This window comes from Equus przewalskii, chromosome 29 (genome assembly GCF_037783145.1).
Source record: "Equus przewalskii isolate Varuska chromosome 29, EquPr2, whole genome shotgun sequence".
Classification (NCBI taxonomy): Eukaryota; Metazoa; Chordata; class Mammalia; order Perissodactyla; family Equidae; genus Equus; species Equus przewalskii.
The window spans coordinates 34,692,154-34,716,655 of record NC_091859.1 but is presented as its reverse complement, the minus strand read 5'-3'; the positions used below and the strand labels follow the sequence as shown (position 1 = coordinate 34,716,655).

Sequence of the window (24,502 nt, the reverse complement as noted above, 5' to 3'; positions counted from 1 at the left end):
CATTCCAGGGCCAAGGAAGCTTAGGCTTGGGGAGTGAGAGGACTCGCCCCTACCACACAGCCAGCAGGAGGGGAGGTGATGGGCGCTGGCCAGCAGCCTCTCTGTACTCATCTTCTCACCCCCTCCGTCTCTTTCAGTTCTCACAACCACCCTTCCAGGTGGGCGTGATTTTGCCCATTTCACAGATGAGGAAACTGAGGCTCAGAGAGGCACAGCCAATTACTCCCGTTCAGTTGGGGAGTAGAGCCCACACAGAACCTGTCTTCTCGTGGTCACTAAGAAGCAACCCAGGTGGGCAAGCAGGTGCCCAGGAAGGACACGCCAGGAAAACCTGCATAATAAACTCGGTGAACTTTGGGAGCTGGAACCCCCCACAGGGGGCTGGAGGAAGGCCCCCCAGGAAGGGCGGAGGAAGGGGTTATGAAGCGGTGGGGAGGGGTAGGCAATGGCCCAAGGTGACACCTACTGAGGGCCAGGTGCACAGGAGGCCCTCAGCAAACGTGAGTTCCCTTGACCGCCTCTTTTGGGGACCCCAGTGGAGGTGCTGTCACCAGTCAGGGGCTCCCCAAGGCACTGGCAGGTGAGCCTGTGCCCCTCGCCACTCTTTTGCCACCCTCCCACCCTCCAGTCCTGTGTCGGCTGCACTGGAGCCCCCAGCATCCATGTCCCGCACCCCCAGCACTACTGGACCACGGGGCCGTGTCATGTCACACTTCGCCATGCTGCGTGGTGCCCCTGGCCAGCCGAGCTCGTCCACCCCTCCAGGACCGTGGCAAGGGCAGTGCAGGCCAGCAGAGGCGGAGGAGGAGAAGACGGGGCCGGCAGACCCTCCTGACCCGGTTCAGATCACGCTCACTTCCAAGGTCATCTGCTCAGGTGGGCACGGGCCACGCAGGGCACTGGGGCAGAAACAGCCGGCACCCGGCCCACCACGTGCTCGCCTCCAGGGCCTGCCTGGTCAGAGGCCGGCCAGCCTTCCTGCTGCACCTGCCAACCCGGGCTGGGCAGTGGGGGCCACCCTAGGCACTGATCATCACCGACAGAGGTCCCGGTGGGGGTGGGGGCAGGAGGGGGCTCTGCGACCTAAGAGGGTGGGAAAGGGGTGGGGGTGGGGCGTAGCTGAGGTGCCAAGTGTGGTTCCATCTTGAGAGATGGACACTGCGGGCTGGGTGCAGGGGATGGGACCCTGTGAGGCCTGGATACGCCCTGGCCTTCATGGTCCCCCCACTGCTCCAGAAACTTATGAGGGAGCTCAGCACCCCTGCCCTGGTGGGTCCCCAGGGCTCTTCAAATGACTGCCAGAGACCCCAACCGCCCCTTCGCATCTGCTCGAGCCCCTCTAATCCAGGTTGGCCTCAGTCACCACTGGGACACTGTTCCAACATCAATTAGAACCAGTCACCTCGTCTGAAAAAGCCTCCTGCGCCCCTAAGTTAACGACCCAAATCCTTGTCCTGGTCTGCACACACACTTCGCCGGCTGCATCTCGTCCCATCTCACACTCACACACGCACACACACAGGCCCACACGACATGGGCACACACACACGTGCATGCACACAGGCGCATACACATGAGCACACACGTGTACACATGAGACAGGCACACACGTGGGCACATGTGGACACACGCACGCATACATTGTTGGTGCTTTAGTTTCAAAGACCTTCTTTCAGTTCTGTGTTTACTTAGTGCCTTTGTGCCTCAGTTTCCTCGTCTATTAAATGGGACACTCAGTAGTATCTTCATTTTGGTTGCAGCAAAAGCAGACCCTGAGACAAGTGTCCAGGAGCAAGTCATCATTTCGGAGGTGATCCCAGACGCCCAGTGGGAGCGTGGAAGGGAGGCAGGGAGGGAGGGAAGCCAGTGACGACTGCACTGATGGGGCACCCCTGCGGGTAACGGGGCCTCCACATCGTGGGGGGCCTCTGAGAGCCCAGGTCAGGTGTGCCTGAGGATCACCCGCCAAGGGCGAGGAAGCTTAATCCTCCAGTTCCCGTCAGTCACTGGTGAGGGCAGTCCTGGGAAGTGTGGATGCCCGCACGTCCAGCCTGCCCCTTGCAGGCCCGCAGGACGACCCAGGAAGCTGTCAGCAAGAATGAGGACTGTCCTCAGGGGACCTCTGGGCTGGGCTGAAGGAACACGGGCTTCTGTTACAGTACAAATTAACTCACATAATACGTGTAAAGTGCTTAATACAAGGTGCGTCACATCGTAAGTACTCAGTGAGTCTGACCTGTAATAATAATAATAATGTCATTGTTGTCGTTGTCGTGACTGATGTTATGCTCCCTCCAGCCTCAGGGCCTCTACCCAGGCCATTCCTCCAGCCCAGCACACTCTTCTGTGCCCATCCTCTCTCCACCTGGTTAATGTCTGCATATGCTTCAGGTCACAGGCCAAACGTCACCTCCTCAGGGAAGCCTTCCCAGAATCACAGGGTTAGATCATCTCTCTCTGAGGTGTGCTCGCAGCCCCGACTCTCCCCTTTCTTTCAGAGCATTTAATCACCGTTACCATTTTAAATTTATTTGCACAATGGTTTGTGACTCTCTGCTCATTGCTGGTCTCTCCTCTGGACCGCAAGCTCTCTGAGGGCGCAGACAGGTCTGTTTTATTCACAAAGACATGCCCAGGGCCCAGCACAGTGTTACCACGCAGGAGGTGCCTGAGAAGAACCTGGTGGAGCAGAGAGAGGAGTCTGAGGGTGAGCAGGGACCAGCACAGAGTGAGTAAAACCCAGTGACGTCAAGGCCCCATCAGAGATATTTACAAAGCTCTCCGGGGGCACAGATGCGAGACCGACCCATTCCTCTCTTCAGTAACTACGTCTGGAATCCCTATTCTGTGCCGAACACAGGGCAGGCAGTGATGAACAGGAGAGGCACGGTCTCGGTGCTCCAGGAGCTTCCCATCCATGGGGGCACTCGTGCAAGGAGCATGGAGGAGACCAGGCTCGAGCCACGGAGGAAGGGTGTGGAGAGACAAGGCTGGTACCAGACCCCTGCCCACCAGAGCACCAGCAAGGCCACATTTCCCAGCCTCCTGCAGCTTCGGGGGGTCCCACGACTGGGGGTCACTAGCGGATGTGGGAGGAAGTTCTCAGGCAGTGAGACTGAGTGCTAACTAAGGGACTGGCAACGGGTGCCCGAGGATGTTAGGACTGCCGTGGACCAGTGACTGCTGTGTCTCCCGCATGCCCCCTTTGAGTGGGAGTATCTCTGGTGCTTATCCTAAGCCTGTCGCCCCGTTGTTTGCTGGGTGTGGGGGGCCCAGAGATCTTGTCTCTTTCATGCACAGATCTTGCCGTTGAGAGGAGTGGTCCGCAAGGAGCTGTACCCAAGGAGCTCCACCTAACATGGCCCCACCTGCACCTGGTGTCGGTGACACGACCCTGGGCTTTGAGCTGATGCCACGAAGACCAGTCTCAGGGGAGGAGAATGAATATGTTTTATATACGGAGATATATATTAATTTGCTAGAGTTGCCATAACACAGTCACAGGACAAGGGACTTAAACAACAGAAAGTTACTTCCCGCCGTTGTGGAGGCCGGAAGTCCAGGACGGAGGTGCAGGCAGGGTGGTTTTCCTCTGCGGGCCTGGAAGGCTGCGTTCTGCGCCTCCCTCCTGTAGTGGCCATCTTCTTTCTGTGACTCTTCACACCATCTCCTTTCTGTGTGTGTCCAAGTAGAAATTTTCTGCTGTTAAAAGGACACCTGTCAACTCACATTGGATTAGGGCCCACCCTCATGGCCTCATTTTAACGTAATCACCTCTCTAAAGACCCTGTCTCCAAATACAGTCACACTCCGAGGTCCTGGGGGTTAGGATTTCAACATATGACTTTGCAGGGGGAGAGGGGACACAATTCAGCATAGTGGGCATGGCGGGATGTGAGTTGTGGTGAATCGTTCTGGTCAGAGGGTAAACTATGGCGGATGATATGTTCCAAAGATGCTTTTCTTTTCTTTTTTTTTTTTGAGGAAGATTGGCCCTGAGCTAACATCGGTGCCTATCTTCCTCTACTTTATATGTGGGACACCTACCACAGCATGGCTTGCCAAGCGGTGCCATGTCCGCACCTGGGATCCGAACCAGCGAACCCTGGGCCACTGAAGCGGAACGTGTGCACTTAACCACTGTGCCACCAGGCCAGTCCCCCAAAGATGCTTTCACATACTCTTCTTACAAGTCACCTCCCAAGTCCCCCATCAAGAGCTGGGGTCTACGTGCCCTCCCCTTAAACTTGGACGGACGTTTGTGACTGCCTTAGACTACAGGACTATGGCCAATAGAGTACAACAGAGGTGACACTATGTGACTTCTGAAGGTAGGTCATAAAAGACACAACAGCCTCTTAGAACCCGGTCACCGCGCCGTGAGGAAGCCAAGGCCGCATAGCGATGCCGTGGGTGAGCATTTCAGCTGCCAGCTCCAGATGAGCTCCCAGCCACCGGACTAACGAGAGGGGAGGCCATCAAAAGGACTCCAGCTGCAACCCCGTGAGACTCCGGCTGGAAACTACAAAGCTGAGCCCAATTACTCCAGAACCATGAAAGACAAAAGCAATAAGAAGTGATCGTTGTTGTTTGACTCCCTGCTTGACTCCCTGCCATTAAATTTGGGACGGTTTGCGATGCAGCAAAAACAGCTGGTGCACCTGGGGATGAAGAAGAAAATAAGAGCGAAAGAGCAGGAGGAGGCAAAGATGGGAGGACGGAAGAGGAAGCAAGAAGGAGCTAGAAGTGCCCCGGGGTGGGGATGGTGTGTTCACTGAAGAGGCCCGGCACCCAGGAGAAGACTTGGGTGTAATTCTGATTGCACTGAGGTTTCCAATGCACATTTGGAGACAAATCCAGGATGGACCCGGAAGGGACCACAAGTTCCCAGACAGAACCCTTGGCTGCACAAGATCTTCTGCGTGAAGGGTGAAGGAGAGAGAAACCCAGTCCATGGGTTTGACCCGGGCCTCGGAGAGCACTTTGCTCTTGAGCACCCAGGAGCCGGCCTCCGAGGACTGAGTCCCCCTGGCAGGATGGGGCAGGCGTGGAGGCTGGGAAAGACCCTGCAGAGGAGCCAGGCTCTGTGGGCTGGACACGCCAGGCCTGGGACTACAGCACCGGCCAGCTTTCAGATGCTGGGCCAGTCGCTGCCCAAGGGCCCCAGCAGCCACCAGACCCGCCTAAACTCGCCTTGTATCCCGCCAACCAACCCTCCCTTCCCGCCCTCCAGTCTTTAGAGTTGGTACAGTCTTGTTCCATTTCACGGTCTCTGTTTCGCATCTCAGCAAGCAGCCCAACCCCATTTCCAGGTGCTCTGTTTCCTCTGCTTTTCATTCCTTTTGTCTCCTTCATCCCATCCTTCCCTTTTCACCAGTTTTCTTCCGGGACTCTCTTTTCTTTGTTCCCGTCCACTCGCTGTTCTTTCTAAGGCTTCCGTTTGTTCTTTGTAGGATTTCAGTCCCTCTAACCCTGTAATCTCCCCTGAGTCTCTTTTGCTAATGTTTCTTCTCTCCCCTGTTTTGCTCGCCCCTTTCTCCCCTACCTTTCTCATCTCCTCCACTCCCACCCCGTCAAATTCATGAGGATCTGTCTCTGGCTCTCCCCTCCCCACTCCTCCCCATATCTTCTCCTCCTCTTCGTTGCCTCTTCCTCAAACTGGGTTGTGAACGCCGTCCGTCTCGGAGGAGGACACGTTGTAAAGCTGAGGCTCCCAGAGGGCCAGGCTTGGATCATTTTATTTTTACAACGTCCTTGGATGGATGGAGGATTCTGTGCAGGGTGGGGTTGCGTGCTGGGCGGGAGGGGACCAAGCCGGCGAATAGCACTTGCGATTAATATAGGTCAGTTGCTGTGCAGCATCCCAGGGGTCCCAGTGAGAGGAGGACCTCATCATCTGGGGCCAGCTCTGCAGAGGTGGCCGCAGTGCCATCTCGGGAAGCTTCGAGGAGGGGACTTGGGTGGTGGGAGAGGGAGATGGCTGGGCTGCTCTTCTGGAAACAGAGCAGGCTTCTCTGGCTCCTCACTGGGGCCAGTGAGCGCAGAAGGATGCTCTCTAGGGCGCATTCTCGGAGAGGATCCTGGGACCGCTCCCCGATGGCTGGTGGGTGGGGGAGGTGCCCTGATCTCATAGAAAATGCAGAGCACCCCATCTTGTGACCACTCTGCCACTGTGCTCTTGGGCTAACTGCCTAACTTCTCTGGTCCTCATTGTCCTCGTCTGCAAAGTGAGAGAAATATCACCCACAGAGGGATCAAGGACATTTGTAAAATAGGGAAGGAACAGCATTTAAAAAAACCCTTCACCGTGTCTGGCACTTCATGCCTTATCACATCTAACCTTCCAAACTCTGGCCCCAGTTACTCCCACTTTACATAGAAATCGAGGCTTAAATGTTGTGTGGGTTCAATGAGATCAGAGATGTGGAAAGGAGCCCTGGTTAACAGCTGCCTCTGGGCAGATTCCTCCTTCTCTGCTCTCCAGCACCGGGCTGCCGGTTGCGGGCATCCTGGGGAAACCACAGGAAGCCTCTTCACGCTTTCCTTCCACTGAAAGTGTTGAGCATCTCTGTTCTGTGCCAGGCACTGTGCTGGGGACGGAGATGTGAGGGTACACAGAGCAGGCAAGGTGCATGTCCTCACGGAGCTCACATCCTGAGAAGCAGACAGACACAGAAACAAAACAAAATAAAACCACACACACAAGTAAAAACTCAGTGACAGAGTGTGCAGAGTGAAGGAAACGTGGCTGTAAGAGAGAAAAACCAGGGAACCGAATTTAGTTGGAGTAGACAGAAAGGAGCACCCCTGAGAAAGTGAAGTTCCTGCTGCGATCCAAAGGAGGAGCAGGTGCTGCCCAGGCAAAGAGCGGGAGAGAAGCATGTTCCAGGTAGAGGGGTGAGTACGTGCAAAGGCCCTGGGGTAGGAAAGAGCACAGTGTGATGAGGAATTGAAAAGTGTCCAGGGGGCTAAAGAGAAAGAGCTAAAGGTGGGGGCAGGGGCAAGAGGTGGGTCCTGGGGAGACAGGAAGAGCCAGGCTGCACAGGGTACCGGGAATGTATGTGAACCCATTTAAAGGTTTCGAGCAAGGAGATGACATGGACTGATTTCCGTTTCAAAAAAATCCCTCTGGCTGCTGTGTAGAAAAGAGGCCTCAGAGGAAGGAACAAGAGTAAACAGGAGAAGACCCCTAAGAAACACCTATGCAGGAAATGACAGCAGCTTAAATAAAGAAGATGCTCCAACCTTACAGTTTTTGAAGCGCTCTCACTTGCCCCTGGGAGATCCGCGTGATCGTGCCCATTTGACAGATGAGAAAACTGAGACTACAAGAGGTTGAAACAGCTTGTACAACACGACTCAACTAGTAGGTCCTGGATTCTGGATTGCGAGCCCAGGTGTTCCCATGCCCAGTCTGTGCCTCTTTCCTTTCCTGCAATGGTCCTTGGAGAGTTAAAGATGTGGGCCAAGTGAGAGTTCAAAAATAAGCCATTGGACGATACTCCAAACTAATGGCAAACAAAAGAAAGCAAGTGTCTCAATACTTATATCAGACAAAGTAGACTTCAAGATAAGACAGGTAAAGAGAGACAAAGAGGGGCAGTATGTAATGATCAAAGGGACACTCCACCAAGAAGACATAGCACTTATGATCATCTACGCACCCGACACAGGAGCTCCAAAACATAAAACAACTACTAACAAACCCAAAAGAAGACATTAATAATAACACAATAATAGTAGGGGACCTCAACACCCCACTCACAGCAATGGATAGATCATCCAGACAGAAAATCAACAAGGAAACAGTGGAATTAAATGAAAATCTAGACCAGTTGGACTTACTAGACATATACAGAACACTCCATCCAAAAACAGCAGAATACACATTCCTCTCCAGTGCACACTGTTCTCAAGGATGGACCATATGCTGGGAAACAAGGCAAGCCTCTATAAATTTAAGAAAATTGAAATAATAACAAGCATCTTTTCCTATCACAATGCTATAAAGCTAGAAATTAATTACAAGAAAAAAAGTTGAGAAAGGGACAAAGATGTGGAGACTAAAAAACATGCTATTGAACAGCCAATGGATCATTGAAGAAATTAAAGAAGAAATCAAAAAATATCTGGAGACAAATGAAAATGATAATACGCCATACCAACTCCTATGGGCTGAAGGAAAAGCCATCTTGAGAGTGAAATTCATCACAATACAGGCTCACATTAACAAACAAGAAAAATCCCAAATAAGCAATCTCAAACTATACCTAACTGAATTAGAAAAAGAAGAACAAACAAAGCCCAAAGTCAGCAGAAGGAGAGCAATAATAAAAATCAGAGCAGAAATAAATACTATTGAAACAAAAAAGACAGTAGAAAGGATCAATGAAACAAAGAGCTGGTTCTTTGAGAAGATAAATAAAGTCAACAAACCCCTAGCCAGACTTACAAAGGAAAAAAGAGAGAAGGCTCAGATAAATAAAATTAGAAATGAAAGAAGAGAAATAACAACAGACACCACAGAAATGCAACGAATTATAAGAGAATACTGTGAAAAACTATATGCCAACAAAATGGACAATCTAGAGGAAATGGATAAATTCTTAGACTCTTACAACCTCCCAAAGCTGAATCAAGAAGAAGCAGGCAATCTGAATAGACCAATCACAATGAAAGAGATTGAAACAGTAATCAAAAGCATCCCAAAGAATAAAAGCCCAGGACCAGATGGCTTCCCTGGAGAATTCTACCAAACTTTCAGAGAGGATTTAATACCTATCTTTCTCCAGCTATTCCAAAAAATTAGGGAAGATGGAATACTTCCTAACACATTCTACAAGGTCAACATCACTCTGATACCAAAGCCTGACAATGACAGCACAAAAAAGGAAAACTACAGGCCAATATCGCTGATGAACATAGATGCAAAAATCCTCAACAAAATATTGGCAACCCGAATATAGCAATACATCAAAAGGATCATACATCATGATCAAGCGGGATTTCTACCAGGGACACAGGGATGGTTCAACGTCTGCAAATCAATCAACATGATACACCACATCAACAAATCGAGGAATCAAAACCACATGATCATCTCAATAGATGCAGAGAAAGCATTTGACAAGATCCAGCAGCCATTTATGATAAAAACTCTGAACAAAATGGGGATAGAAGGGAACTACCTCAACATAATAAAGGCCATACATGACAAACCCACAGCCAATATCACACTCAATGAGCAAAAACTGAGCGCCATCCCTCTGAGAACAGGAACAGGACAAGGATGCCCACTATCACCACTCTTATTCAACATAGTACTAGAGGCTTCGGCCAGAGCAATTAGGCAAGAGAAAGGAATAAAAGGAATCCAAATAGGGAGTGAAGAAGTGAAACTCTCACTGTTTGCAGATGACATGATCTTATATATAGAAAATCCCAAAGAATCCATCGGAAAACTAATAGAAATAATTAACAACTACAGTAAAGTTGCAGGGTACAAAATCCACTTACAAAAATTAGTTCTTTTTCTATACTCTAATAATGAAATTACAGAAAGAGAACTCAAGAATACAATTCCATTTACAATCGCAACTAAAAGAATAAAGTACCTAGGAATAAATTTAACCAAGGAGGTGAAAGACTTATACAATGAAAACTATGAGATATTATTGAGAGAAATTGATAATGACTTAAAGAGACGGAAGAGATTCCATGCACATGGATTGGAAGAATAAACATAGTTAAAATGTCCATACTACCCAAAGCAATCTACAGATTCAATGCAATCCCAATGACATTCTTCATGGAAATAGAACAAAGAATCCTAAAATTCATATGGGGCAACCAAAGACCCGAATTGCTAAGGCAATCCTGAGAAAAAAGAACAAAGCTGGAAGCATCACAATCCCTGATTTCAAAATGTACTGCAAAGCCATAGTGATCAAAACAGCATGGTACTGGGACAAAAACAGGCACAGGGATCAATGGAACTAAAAGCTCAGAAATAAAACCGCACATCTACAGACACCTAGTCTTCAACAAAGGTGCCAAAAACATACAATGGAGAAAAGACAGTCTCTTCAATAAATGGTGTTGGGAAAACTGCACAGCCACATGCAAAAGAATGAAGGTAGACCATTATCTCACACCATACACAAAAATAAACTCAAAATGGATCAAAGACTTGAAGATACGTCCTGAAACCATAAAACTCCTGGAAGATAATATAGGTAGTACACTCTTTGACATCGAACTTAAAAGGATCTTTTTGAATACCATATCTTCTCAGACAAGGGAAACAAAAGAAAAAATAAACAAGTGGGGCTTCATCAGACTAAAGAGCTTCTGCGAGGCAAAAGAAATGAGGATCAAAGTAAGGAGACAACCCACCAATTGGGAGAAAATATTTGCAAATCATATATCTGACAAGGGGTTAATCTCCATAATATATAAGGAGCTCACACAACTGAACAATACAAAACCAAACAGCCCAATCAAAAAATGGGCAGAGGAGATGAATAGACATTTTTCCAAAGAAGATATGCAGATGGCCAATAGACACATGAAAAGATGTTCAACATCACTAATCATCAGGGAAATGCACATCAAAACTACACTGAGATACCACCTTACACCCGTTAAAATGGCTATGATCACTAAGACTAAAAATCACAAATGTTGGAGAGGGTGTGGAGAGAAGGGAACCCTCACACACTGCCAGTGGGAATGCAAACGGGTGCAGCCACTATGGAAAAACAGTATGGAGATTCCTCAAAAAACTAAAAATAGAACTACCATATGACCCAGCTATCCCACTACTGGGTATCTACCCAAACGACTTGAAATCAGCAATCCAAAGTGACATATGCACCCCTATGCTGATTGCAGCACTATTCACAATAGCCAAGACATGGAAACAATCCGAGTGCCCATTGTCCGATGATTGGATAAAGAAGATGGGGTATATATATGTGATGGAATACTACTCAGCCATAAAAAAGACAAAATCATCCCTTTGCAACAACATGGAAGGAACTGGAGGCAATTATGTTAAGCAAAATACGCCAGACTGAGAAAGACAAACACCAGATGACTTCACTGTTATGTGGGAGATAAACAAACACATGGACAAAGAGAACAGATTAGTGGTTCCCAGGGGGAGGGGGGTGGAGGGTGGGTACAGAGGGTGAAGGGGAGTGTTTATGTGAGGACAGTGAAGAAATAACGGGCAACTGAAATCTCACATTGATATAAACTATTATGAACTCAATAAAAAAATATTTTTTTTAAAAAAAGGCATTGGGCCTTCGAAACGTGCGATCTTTGGGCAACCTCCTTGTCATTGTGCTTTTACCGAAATTTCAAATGTTAAGCTTCCTAATTCTTGGTTTCTTAACCTGTGAGATGGAGAGGATGACCCGCCCCTCCTTCCAGGGCTGTTGAGAGAATCGAATGATGGCGGATGTAAAATATTTAGGAGAATGTCTGGCACGTAGTAGGTGCCCAATCAGTGTCAGCTCTCCTTTCCTTTGAGGAGGACCAAGGGTCCAGCCTGCCTGGCTCGAAGAGCTGCTGACATACACCCACTGTCATGCCATCGACTGTGAGTGATGTATTTGACAGTCAGCCATGCCACACGCCCAGCACAGGCTCTGAGTGCCGCCTGGAAGCCTGAGTCAGTTTTCTGGGTGAGTCCTCACACTCTGGCCATGAATTCGGAGAAGAGGAGCCAGTCACACAGCTGCCCTTTGGCCAGGATGTCCCTGCACCGTCCCCAGCAGCAAGCCACCTATGGCTGGTTCCTGAGTCCATGTCCTTCCAACCAGAGACCCAACTCCCGGCGTCAGCCAACTGGCAGGTCTCCCCTGGGCCCAAGAAACGTGAGGATGTGAGCGTAGGAAGCCTCTCCCTGGCCACAAAGGACTTCCTTATCAGCACGTGACGAGTACACGCTTTCATGGAGCCCCACAGCAGAGTCTAGAGATGGGTGGCATGCTCCTCTCTGGACAGAGAAAAGGATGCTCGGGGAGGCAGGCTGACTGTCCCCTGGTGGCGGGGACAGCAAGTCCCGGAGGAGGGAAGGGGGTCAAAAGGTCAGGTGCTCCCTGGAGCGCAAATGATTTAGGTCCGAAAGTGGCCACTGTGGTCAGTGACATGGAGGGGGCTGCTGCGCTGGCTACGAGCAGGGTCCTGGAGGGACGAGGATGTGGGTCTGAGTGGAGACAGGCGCTGAAGGCCTGGCTCAAAGGCGCTAGCTGCAAAGAGACAGAGGGCCAAGCGAGGGCTGGGGCAGCTTTTGTCAGGAGAACAGAGACGGGCATGTTTCCACGCCAGCGAGGAAGAGCCAGGAGTAGAAGCAGAAGGAGGCGGCCAAGATGCCGGGCTTCGTGTTCGCTGTCTCTGTGCCTTTCATCTCAGGCTGCCTCAAATCCTATTTGAAAATACAGTATACAGTATAAATAAAAGATCAAATCATAAGACATTGTTCATTTCCCACCAGCCGGAGACCTTGAAAGGATCTTCGGAACAGGCTTTGTTCTCTCCTGACTTGTGTCAGATTTGTTCTGTCGCCCACAACAAACAAACACGGACTGGGCAACCACCACGTGCCGGCCCCGGGCCAGCTCAGGACACAACCCAGCCTCGGCCCTCAAGGAGCTCACAGTCTGCTGGTGCGTGGATGTGGAGATGAGTGCCAGTGAGACAAAGGGACCTGTGCACTGAGAAATGCGTGCACAATGCAGAAGTCACTCGGAAGAAGGAAGGAGTCTCTCAGGATGGAGGAGGGTGAGAATATCATGGAGGGCCTCAGGGAAGAGGCAACACCTAGCCAGGGCTTTGAATGACACCCAGGAGTCCACCGAGCAGAAAGAGGCACAGCACATGCAAAGGCCCTGAGGTATGACAGAGCAGGGGCCTACAAGGGGTTTGACACTGGTGGAGCCTAAAGGTGAGAACAAGATTAGATTAAGATGAGCCTGGAAGTAGGGGCAGGGACCAGGTCAGCACCCTGCCCCACAGGATCCTGTGTTCTCTGGGGATTTTAACAATACTTATATGGTGGGATGAACTGATGCTCTCCTGTCCCCAATTTCAGGGAGAAAGTTGAGGTTCAGAAGAAAGCTATTAGGGGCCGGCCTGGTGGCGCAGCGGTTAGGTGCACACATTCCGCTTCAGCAGCCTGGGGTTCACCAGTTTGGATCGCGGGTGTGGACACGGCACTGCTTGGCAAGCCATGCTGTGGTAGGCGTCCCACATATAAAGTAGAGGAAGATGGGCACGGATGTTAGCTCAGGGCCAGCCTTCATCAGCAAAAAGAGGAGGATTAGCAGCAGTTAGCTCAGGGCTAATCTTCCTCAAAAAAAAAAAACAATAATAAATGAAGAAAGCTATTAGAGATTCATTCATGGAGTGTCTGCTGTGTGCCAGACAATGTTCTAGAAGCTCATGAATTGTGTGTGAGCAAAACAGGCAGAGAGCTTCACCCCTGAGGAACCACCATACTGGTGTTAGGAGTCAGACAATAAATGGCAGTCTTAGTTCTCCTCAAGTAAGTTGTATAAGACGTCAGAAGGTCATACTTGCTATGAAACAAAGGAGAAGTAGGACAGAGGGAGGGGACCAGGAATTTAGGGTGTAAGGTGTGGGTGGTACAATCTTAGTGTGGTCAGGAAGGAAGGAGCAGAGGCTGGAAGGAGGGGAAGGAGTGAGCTGTGTGTACATCCAGGGCAAGAGGGAGCAGCCCGTGCAAAGGCCCTGAGGCAGGAGTGTGGCTGGTGTGCTGTGGGATGGCAAGGTGACCCGTGTGGCTGGGAAGAGTGGGCAGAGGAGAGCTGTGAGATATGAAGCCAGGTCGGGGAGGACCCTAGAGGCCACTTGAAACTTTTGATTTTTACCAGCACTGAAATGGGGGTCACCACCCTGGCTGAGGCAGAGAGGTGACATGGTCTGACTTATGTCTTAAAAGGATGATTCCAGCTAGTGCATTGGGAATAGCTGGAGGTGGAGCCAAGATAGGAACAGGGGGACCAATTAGGAAGCTGATGGGACAGTCCCAGCAAGAGAGGGTGGTGGTTCCCCACAGGGAGAGTGGAGAGAACTGACTGATTCTGAACATGGGCTTTCCTGGTGGAGTGGATGTGGGGTATGAGAGAGAGAGGAGCCGACGACGGCTCCAGGGCTTTGGGACTGAGCACGAGAAGGACAGAGCCCCAGTAATGAAGGTGGTGGAAGCTGCAGGGGAGGCGATGGGGATGGAGGACATGGAGGCCTTAGATGCGCAGAGTCCCAAGGGTCCATCAGACATCGTCTGGAGGTGAGAGGCCGTCGGAGATGTGAGTCCAGAGTGCAGGAGACAGCTCTGCGTGGGGGCAGAAATCCGGGAGCCACCGCTGTAGAGAGAGCACCTGTGAAGACAACACCGTTTGTCCCCAAGAATCCAGATGTGGCTCAGGGCGGGGGCTGGTCCCCTTTGGTATCACGGAGCCAGGATTATTTTACAAGGAGCAGGATCAAAGCCATGTTAATAGGAGTGCGTGCGTTTCTCATGTAGATCAAACTACTGTCTCTAAAAGAATCAAATACTTCTGTGCTTGCCTTGAAGGAAGTCTGGAGAAACCCGTCACAGCCTCTGCTGAAGGAGAGATGCCAAGGGGAGCCCAAGCACCTTCCACGTTTCTCCAGCAACATCCCTCAGCCTCAACTTCTTCATCCATAAAATGGGCATAAACTTCCCTGTAAGCATTCTGGGAGAGTAACGTGACCATGTGTGTCACTGTTGCTTTGATATTCAGGGCTGTCCTTACCATCCTAAGGGGCCTGGCACAGAGTAGGTGTCACAGAACAATAACGATCGTCACAGTAACGATGCTGAGGATGACCTTGGTGACGAAGAGGATGGTGAGCACAGCCGCTCCCGGCTGAGGCCCCCTTGCCCATTGGGGAGAGCATGAAGAACTGTGGGACAAGATGGTCCTCCCCAGGCTGGGGCCCCTGGAACACAGCACCGGCAGCAGCAGGCCCGGCTTCCCACAAACACCGCCCACCCCCACCCCACCAACTGACTGAGCCCGCTGCGACGCCGTAACACGGTCAATTAGTGCCAGCTGCAGTGAGTGGCCGTCTGACGCGACAGGAGCATCTGCCTGGTAGGAACTGAACCAAGACCTGTCAGCTCGGGCTGCGTGAGGATCGCCAACAGCCCTGAGGCCCAGGAGGGCTGGACGTGGCCACGCACTCCCACCTGGACCCCGATGTGGACCAGAGCCCACGAGGAGAACAGTAATAATAATGGCGGTGGTCACTGGTTGCCGCCAGCCTGTGCCGGGCCCTGTTCAGAATACTTTCTATGTCATAACTCTGTGAGACTCAGACTAGAGGGGTTCCCGTCAGGCAAAGAGCAGGACTCCCGATGCTGTGCTTAGGGTACCAGACGGAACGGTCTGATTGCAAATGATGGGGACCAACTGCGGCTGACTGGAGCAAAGAAAACGGAGGGTGGAGAGGCTTTTGTGGAAGAGCGTTGGCTAGTTCCCTGAACTGATGGGCGAGCTGGAGAACCACGTCTCCAGGAACTACATGGGTTCTGGAGTCTTCGTAGCCAGAGCCGCCCAACAGCCCGTTGGACCAGCGCTGGCGTGAGTGTGCACCAGCTCTGCTCTATCGTCGTCTGTTGTTTTGGGGGAAAGGGGGTTATTTGTCACTGTATCGCTCTGCTCTAGACTCAAGGGTCCAATAAACCGAGTTTGGGCCATATGTCTAAAGGAGGGCAGGCCACCTGAATTGACGGTGCCCCCAAGACCGTACCCAATGGAGAAGAGGTCGTTGCCCCGACAGAAATTGAGTGCTGTGACCAGAGAGTGAGGAATCCTTCCTGGGTGGCCCCGAACAACCCTCGCCCATCCCTTCTGGGAGTTGAAGACAGGCACACCTGGATTCACATCCGGGGGTTGCCATGCACTGCCCGTGCCCCGTCGGGCGAGCCATATTATGTCTGAGCTCAGGTCCCCTCACTGGTAAATTGGGGACAATAAAACCTGCTGAGGGGGTCTGAGAAGCAGCCACAGACAATGGCTGTAAAGCCCCTGACAGCGCCCGGCGCAGGCTGGGCTCCACAAACAGGACAGCGTGGAGCAGGATGCGTGAGGTCCAGGGCTTCCCCCACCCCACCCCCTCCAAAGGGCTCCAGGGGTCCACTGCGGAGAACAAAGTGACTAAAGTCTCAAAGAAGCTCTGATTCTTGGAGCCCTAGGACTCCCCGTAGCCCCGGGGGCAGGGGACGCCAACCTGATAGGACAGCATTTACCAGTGAGAGACGCACCAGTGGTCCGGGAGGAGTAAGGAGCTGCCTTTCTACGAGACCAGATGCGCCCGGAACCGCCTCCCTGCCCCCTCCCCCAGGGAGCAAGCCTCCTCTGAGCGTTCTGAGTCCTTGAACCTGCAACTCGTCCCCTGCCTCTGGGTTCAACACTTCCAGGGTGCACGGAGAAAGGGACAGAGGTGATGGCAGGGCAGAGAGGAGAGTCCACTGCTGGGCGTGGCAAGGACCCGTGGGTTTTCCCGCGACTTGAGCGGACACCGCAGTAGGCGGCGAGGACTCAAGTCAACAGCCAGGTCCACTCCCAAGATCAGGGGCCCTGGGAGTCAGCGCCGTGAGCTGGACCCCCACTCGCCCGTGAGAACTGAGAGAAGGAGGGTGGTTGAGTCTGAGCTGCATCTGATCAACACCTCCTCCTTAGGGAGCCTGCCGTCAGAGGGAGCCCACAGCTGCTGCGTGTTGGACAGAAACTCAGGCAAAACCATGGGAGAGGGGACGTAGCCGACTGGCCGTCTCTGACACGGGGCTGTCTACAGGGGGGGCAGTAAGTGTGAGCCACGAGGCGGGCACAGCCCACAGGTTGGATGCAGTCACATGAGAGGGAAGCTGTCTCCCGGACCTGACACCAAAGGATGCACATACGCAAGCACATGCACACACGTGTGCACGCATACACACACATGCACACACACAACCCCGGAGGAGAGCTCCAAGTTTCATATGAAACTGACATTTTAATTTTTTTTAATTTTTTTGAGGAAGATCAACCCTGAGCTAACATCTGCTGCCAATCCTCCTCTTTTTTCTGAGGAAGACTGGCCCTGAGCTAACATCCGTGCCCGTCTTCCTCTACTTTCTATGTGGGACGCCTACCACAGCATAGCTTGCCAAGTGGCACCATGTCCACACCCGGGATCCGAACTGGCGAACCCCAGGCCACCGAAGAGGAACGTGCACACCTAACCACTGTGCCACCGGGCCGGCCCGGAAACTGATATTTTTAAATGAACAAGATTGAGTCACCATAACCAAGCTGAAATTGTTCTTTTTGAAACTGAAAGTGACTGGAAAGCTATGGAGTGGGCCTGAGGTGTCCTGAAGGAAGCCGGCTGCCCAGCAAGAAGGATGGAGCCCAACAGAGCACAGTGGGAGCAGTTACTAGGAAAAATAAGATAGAATATCACCTTTTCCTGTTTCCCTCGCCAGCTGCAGCTCCTCGTGCAAACGGCTTCATTAATTACCATTATCGTCCCGTTTCAGGCTGGGCAGCGGCTTGCCGTCCTCCCAATTCACAGAGGAAGCCTCTATTAATTTGAGAAATTGATGGATAAACCACAAAATTGGTGAGTTGGAGCTTTCTTGCTGCAGACTGGTTGCTTTCATACCCTGAGTGAGTTTGCAGAGAAGTTCTCCAGTCTGAAAGGTCTAGAGAAGCTTCTATCAGCATTCGAGGTCAGATGACGCTTCCTTCTCACTATAGTGTTGTTCCTTCCCTATTCCAAGGCATTTCCATTTCCTCCCAAGGTTAAGATGGAGTGGGAGAAGGAGTGGGCGATTTGGAGGCAGCAGGTCCCGATTGGAAGCCCAGTTCTGCCGTTTACTAGCTGTGTGACCTGAGACCAATCACTGCCCCTCTCTGATCCCTGAATCCTCACCTGCACCATGACCACAGTGCCCAGCTCAATGAGTCTGTGAAGGGCAGATGAGAGAGGCTGTATAGGAAAGCCCCCTGTCCGTGGAAACCCGCCAGACACATGAGTTATTACCGTTAGAAACATGCTCGTGCCCTCAGCTGCTTACCCTCCACTAGAAATCAGATCTCATAGTGTAAAAATTGACTCACTTGCTCGTTCAAGACCAACAGAGGCAGCTGAGAGATTTTAAACCCATCTTCTAAAGAGACAGGAAATTCTCTCCACTCTGCCCTAATAAAAGAAGCTTCCAGATGTTTTACAAGCCCCTACTTTATGCCCGGCTCCCACCAGCTGTTTACACACTGTGCTCGGGGGAGCCCTGCGATGACAAACCCCATCACCCCCACTTCACCGATGAGGCTCGCCAGAGTTGCTCTGACCGTGGCAGCGCTGGGATTCGAGCCCAGATCTGTCTGCCCCGAGCCCGGGAGCTCTCCCTCGCCTCCCGCGTCTGGCTCCAGATGCTACCCGAGGTCTCCGCCAGCCCGCCCTTCTCTCCCTGGGAGGGAGTCCGCCGGAGGACGGGCTGCCCGGGCCTTTCCGGCGATCGCTGCGGGGTGAGTCCTCCCCATCCACTGATCCTCCCGCCCGTGAATCAGAGCTCGGCCCCTCTTCCCTCTGCTCCAGCCCTTGAGTCTCCGATTTCGCCATCAGCTCATTGAACGGCGGCAGCGTCCCAGAGCCTCGTTCAGAGACTCCATCTTCCGCAGGATGCAGAAGGAGAGCAAGGAGGCAGAGCCCAGGGGGCTGGGGTAGAGTCATGTGGGACCACTCCCCCCGGGGACCGCTCGGCCACCCCAAGGGCAGGACCTTGGGCCCGAGTGTGACTCCCTTGGCCTCTACGTTCTCCTCAGTGAGACGAGGGTCAGCATCCCTGAAACCCAGCAGACGCTCTGTGAGGTGTAAACTATAAGGCCCTGGAGGCACGGGAGGGGTGGTTATGTAACGTGTAGCAGAAAGGGCTCGGAACTGTGACATGCTGCACCCGCGCCAGGCATTAGTGCTTTTGCAGACACCAGGGAGCTCCTGGCATGTGACTTCCATGATGTCAAGAAAATGCCCCCGGGCCTGCAAGGGTGGGACAAAGACGGGATATGACTGTTCCTTCCTTCAGGTCAAAGACATCAGGGGGTGTCTTTGGGGCGACTTGTAGCCCCAGCTGTAAGCGTTGTTATGAAATGAGATAATGATGACTACGCTCACCGTTTGCCCCGCTCACTGCCTTATACGCTTTTATCTCATTGCACCCCTGCAGCAACAGCAGCGTCAATTCCACCAACGCCACCGCCAATTCCAGCAGCCCCTCCGTTTGACAGATGAGCAAACTGAGACCTGGTAAGTGAGGCGACTTTGCCAAGGTCACACAGCTGGGGCGTGGGGATCCCAAGACTCCGACCAGCCCAGCTGCCCCCAGGGAGCCCTCCCAACCTCTAGCTGCTCTGGGGGGAGCGTGGAACACCGCGCGCAGCCCAGCGGGAGGGCCCAGGGCACGTGGCTTCTCTATCCTTCCTGCCACCGCTGCACTTGGCCGAGCGGGTAATGCTGGAGCACTGAGGATACACACTGAGTTTCACAGGACCGGCCAGGGGAGAAAGGCAGACCCCCGCGTGTGGAGGCGAGTGACCCTCATGCCTGCTCAGGGGAGCTGGAAGCAAAGGCGGAGCTTAGGGTCTCGGGACGTCTGGTGCATTTAACAAACCCTTGGTCTGGCCATTTGAAAACTGAATGCTATTTGTGCAAGGCATTGTCAGAAATAGTCACACTCCCCTTATTCTGATACTGTGTGGTTTTTGACCATCCCCACAGGCTCTCCAACCCCGAGATGTCCTAAGGCCCAGCCTGACTCTCCTCCAAGACCTACTAACTCCTACTTGCTGTGTGCCCTTGGATGAGTCCTGGTCCTCTCTGGGCCTCAGCTTCCTCATCTGTAAATGAGGCGGTAGATGCACCTGCCATCCGAGATGCCTCCCGCTCTAGCTTCCAGGAGTGCAGTGAGTGGCGTGGCCAGGCCCGTGGGAGTGATGGAGAGCACACCCACATAATTCAAGATGTCTGCATTTATGAAGCACCTTCCCTGTGTCGGCTCCTACACCTGCAGAGCCTCAGACTATCCTCAGTTCAACCCTAGGAAAGAGAAACAGGGTCGTCCCCTCTCGCAGAGGGAAGTTGAGGTTTCAAGGTGTGAAGTCACGTGCTTTTTGTCTCACAGCTGGGATTCGAACCCAGGCCCCCGATCTGAGCGCCTTCTGTTACACTCTGCCACCACCCCCCCACCCCCACCCCGCCAGGCCGGGGAGCGGAGACTGGGCAGCAAAAGCAGCTTCTCCCTCCATGTGGCATCTTGTCATTATTCCCATTGCCCAGAGCACGACACCGAGGCACGGACAGGGGCCCACAGTCACACGGGGTATCAACCCTGCCATCAGGCTGCATAGCATGTGAGCTTAACCACGGGCTACACTGCAGTCCCCACCTTGAGCCCTCAGAAGACGCAGGGAAGGAGGCAGCGGAAAGCATGCAGGCACCAGGCGGTACCATCAGGTATGAGAGAAGGTTGCTATGGAGGCCAAGACGATCCTAAAAGGGTCTCCCATCGCAGACCAGGACAGCAGGAGGCTTCCTGGAGGGGTGGAATCACGGAGGATGAACAGAACGAGCCAGGCAGAGGAGGAGGGAAGAGGTCCCCGCAGCACGCGTGTCAGGGGACATATGTGGCTCAAGCAAAGGATGTGAGTTCCAGAAAGCTGCGTCCGCTTCCCCTGGGGGCGGGCTGGAGAGCAAGCCTGGGGCTCCGGCGGCCAGCAAGGTAGGGGGTGCCTGCCACAGACAGTGGCAGCAGGATAGAGAGCGAGATGCACACTTGGGAGACATTAAGGAAGCCCCAGATGCTTCAATAAAGGAGTCTTGTGGTCACATGAGACCGGACACCTGTCTTGCACATCATCTCCCGCAGCCAGGGGACCTGCTGGGCGCCCTTTGATGCAGGTTCCCAAGCATGATTGCCGCAGAACCCTCGTGTCGTCATTTTAATTTTGACCTCCTAGTTAGCATCCAATAGAATGAATGTTCCGGAATGTACTGTGAGGAAGTGAGCCTTGGGAATGGGCCAATGGAGCAGAGAGAACACGAGGTTCTATGGCTTGTGCCTGGCACACAGTAGGTGCTTAATGAATGTATGCTGGATGGACCAGTGGTCAGAGGTGAAGTCAGTGGCCACCTGCTGGTGGGGTTCAGGGCTCCTTGAGAGGCTTCTGCCACCTCCTGCCTCCTCTTCTCCAGACCTTGTATGCCATGTGTATGTAAATGTACGCATTTACAACATCACCATGCACCAGGCACCTTGTGACGGGCTTTACTTACAACATCTCTCACATTCACACCACACCCCTGTGAAGATAAGAAACTCGTCCAGGGTCACTCAACAAAAAATTCTTTGTTGAAATTTTTGTTGAATTAAATTTCCATCCAAATTTGGCTAACTCCAGAACCCTCTTACTTAGCCACTAGATCTCACTGATTCTCAAAACTCCATCCTTCTGTATTCACCCCTTTGGCTTAAACGTCTGCTGTTAAAGATAAAGATTTGAGATCTGTGGTACACTATCTTATCAGAAATTTACACTTTAGTATAAACGTGTATTTTGAAAAGAGTACCTGGTACGTGAATCTACTAACAAAAATGCCAATGTTAATTTTACCACTAGTATGAATATTATCACTACAAATGATGTCTACTATTTATTAAGCACATATGACATGCCAGGTACTGTTGTAAGCACTTTAAAGTTATTAAGTCATTAACCTTTACAGCAAACTGTGACAAAATGTGATTGTTAGGATTATCGTTCAACAGAGATTCACTCCCGTCTCCCGCCCATGATGAGGGAGTATATGCCCTGCCCCACTGACCCGCTTTGGCCAATCAGATGTTAGTAGACGAGGCTCCATAGGGGCTTGATATGTGCTGGCATGGTTGGACTTGCCCCCCATTCCTCTGTCTCTTGCCATGAGAACACGCCCCAGGTAGCCACTGGCACAAAGAAGAGAAAAGACACATGGAGAAGACTGTCTTGATCAGCTGGGGCCCAGCCTAGCGAGCCCCCTAAATAACCCCACCCCCACCCCACTCCACGGATGTGTGAGTGAAACACAATGCTTGTTGCTCATGTAAGTAAGTTTTGGGGTGCTTTGCTATACAGCAATAACTAAGAAAAAAAATTTACAGCTGTAAGTCCCCGTTTTACAGATTAAAAATTGAGGCACCGGGAGATTTGGTAACTCACACATGTTCACATTGCTAGTCAGTGACAGAGCAAAAGCTTAAAACCAAGGAGTCTGGTTCCAGAGCCTATGAACACGGGGTAGGGGGTGGGAATCTTGAAGAACAAGTTCCAAAAGCTTATTAACCCAACAAACCAGAGAGGCAGATCACTGTTTGGTCTACGTTCAGGGTCAACAGAAGATGGCACCTCCAGGGCAGAGTCTGAGTGTGTTGGGAAAATCCCAAGATTGGAGTGAGGTGGAGGGAGGGGCTTTGCTCTCGTTAGAGCTTTGGGGACTCTTCCTGGAGAAGGGGTGCAGTCTCTGGGGAGTGGGTTCCACGGAGAGGAGATCAGGGCACAACGGAGCATCGCGGTAATTAACAGTCACTGAACATCGACAAAGCTGGCCGCCACCCTCTGGCCCAATGTCACTCGCAGAATGCATCCTCCTCCAGCCCCCTGAGGAGGAGAGGAGGAGACAATTGGCCACGGGACAGGAGAGCAAGAAAAGGAGGTGTCTGCCTCAAGGCATATTGTGGAAGGAAGCCCCGTGCTCTGGGCCGCAGAATTCTTTAATTAAAGGAACTTCACCAACATCCCTTGGTGCCCCCTACGTCTCTTTAGGTATCCTTGCTGAGCCAATAGAGTAATCGAGACACAGAGGAGAGATGTGGCTTGCTAGAGATAAAATAATAATGAGTAATTTTCTGAGTCAGCAGGAGTCTAAGCTCAGCGTGAGGATGCCAGTAGATGTCTGAGTGTGAGGGTTGGAAAAGCCCTTTCTGTTCATGGGGTTCGCGTTCTGAGAGACAGGGAAGTGGAAACCCAAAAGGGCCAGCGACTTGGCCAAAGTCTCAGGGCAGAGCCCACCAGGTTGCTCTCCCACTAACACTCACCGTCCCCTCTAGGAATCTACACTAAGGCGAAACCTGGAAACCACTTTACGCACTAAGATGTTCACTTCAGCATTATTTACAATCATAAAAAAATGGAAACATTCTTAATGCCAATAATAGAGAAATTAATCACATTTTTTCCCAACCACTTGTACTGTAGATTTGAGGTCCACTCCACTGCTCTCTGCTTTTGGAAGACTCTTTGCCATTTTAAGCCTCCACGGCTTTGCACATGCTGTTCCCTCTGCCTAAAATTCCCTTCCTTCTATTGCCTGTCTATAAGCTCCTATCCACCCTTCAACACACAGCTCAAAATTACTCGGAAAGATGAACGAGTGTCTGTATATGCCCAGCACCTAGCTCAGGCCTGTCACATAGAACCATTCACTCAATAATCTCTTGAATCAAGGAAGGGACAATCTAGTGAAGCCAGGACAAGTATATAGGTCTCTTGACTCTCTATCTAGAGCTATTTACTTCTTCTTGCTTTTTCACCTAACACCTAAAACCAGAAGACAAATTCTGATGTCTAAATTGTATCATTTGGCATGACCTTGACCTAACCGTTGGCCAATCCACCATCTTATCAGAGCAGCTTCCCCAGCATCCACTCCTTTGCCCCCTGTAGCCTTGCTGAAGCCGTGACCCCTGTGGTCCAGTCCACAAGGAGGTGTCATAGTCAGAGAATCAATCAACAACCAGAAAACTCAAGATAGTTCAAGCTCCTTCATTGTGTTTCTCAAACTCTGGGAAGAGACCCGTAACCTGCAGCAGTCTTTCCCCAAAGCCACTCCCCCTTCCGCTCTGCCTCTCTCGTCTCCCTCATAGCTCCTCCAAGCTGCTTTCCTCCAACACCCTGAAGACTTTCCCCTGAGCCCCAAATGGAGGGCTTCTTGTCCATTTCCTCATCCTCCTTTCTTCTTGATTCTATACCCCAAAGCTACCAAAAAGAAAAAAACTAGCCAAGAATCCCAAAACCTCACCAGCTGACAGCCTGAGGAGGGAGCAGGGACACTCCTTCACGCACAAATTGTCCTTTTCTGGCTTCCTCCCACCCAAAGAACAGGCTTTACTTTATAGCCTCTGCTTTTAGTCTGTTTAATGCTCTGTCTTCAGCCTCTTTTCCTCCAATTTGCAACTTCAGAGCCAATCCTGCCATCAAGTGAACCGAGCAGCAGTCTGTGCCCCAAACCTCACTCGTCCACAGCTGATGCTCTCCAGGCTCAAGTCAAAATGGCGGAAGGGCCTGTTGGCCTCCACATACACGTTCCCGCTTTACCCAAACAAGTGTGGTTTGTGTGAAGGCTACACTACAAATGTGCATGTATT

General features: G+C 51.6%; 1 long non-coding RNA gene across 1 annotated transcript; it reads left to right on the top strand.

Annotated features, from left to right (window-relative positions):
- Nucleotides 1-18,444: 18,444 nt before the first annotated feature.
- Nucleotides 18,445-22,269, top strand: LOC139080354 (uncharacterized). The gene is made up of 3 exons (XR_011534808.1): nucleotides 18,445-18,572; nucleotides 19,271-19,350; nucleotides 19,822-22,269. It is a non-coding gene; the product is annotated as an uncharacterized lncRNA (long non-coding RNA).
- The last annotated feature ends 2,233 nt before the right edge of the window (nucleotides 22,270-24,502 follow it).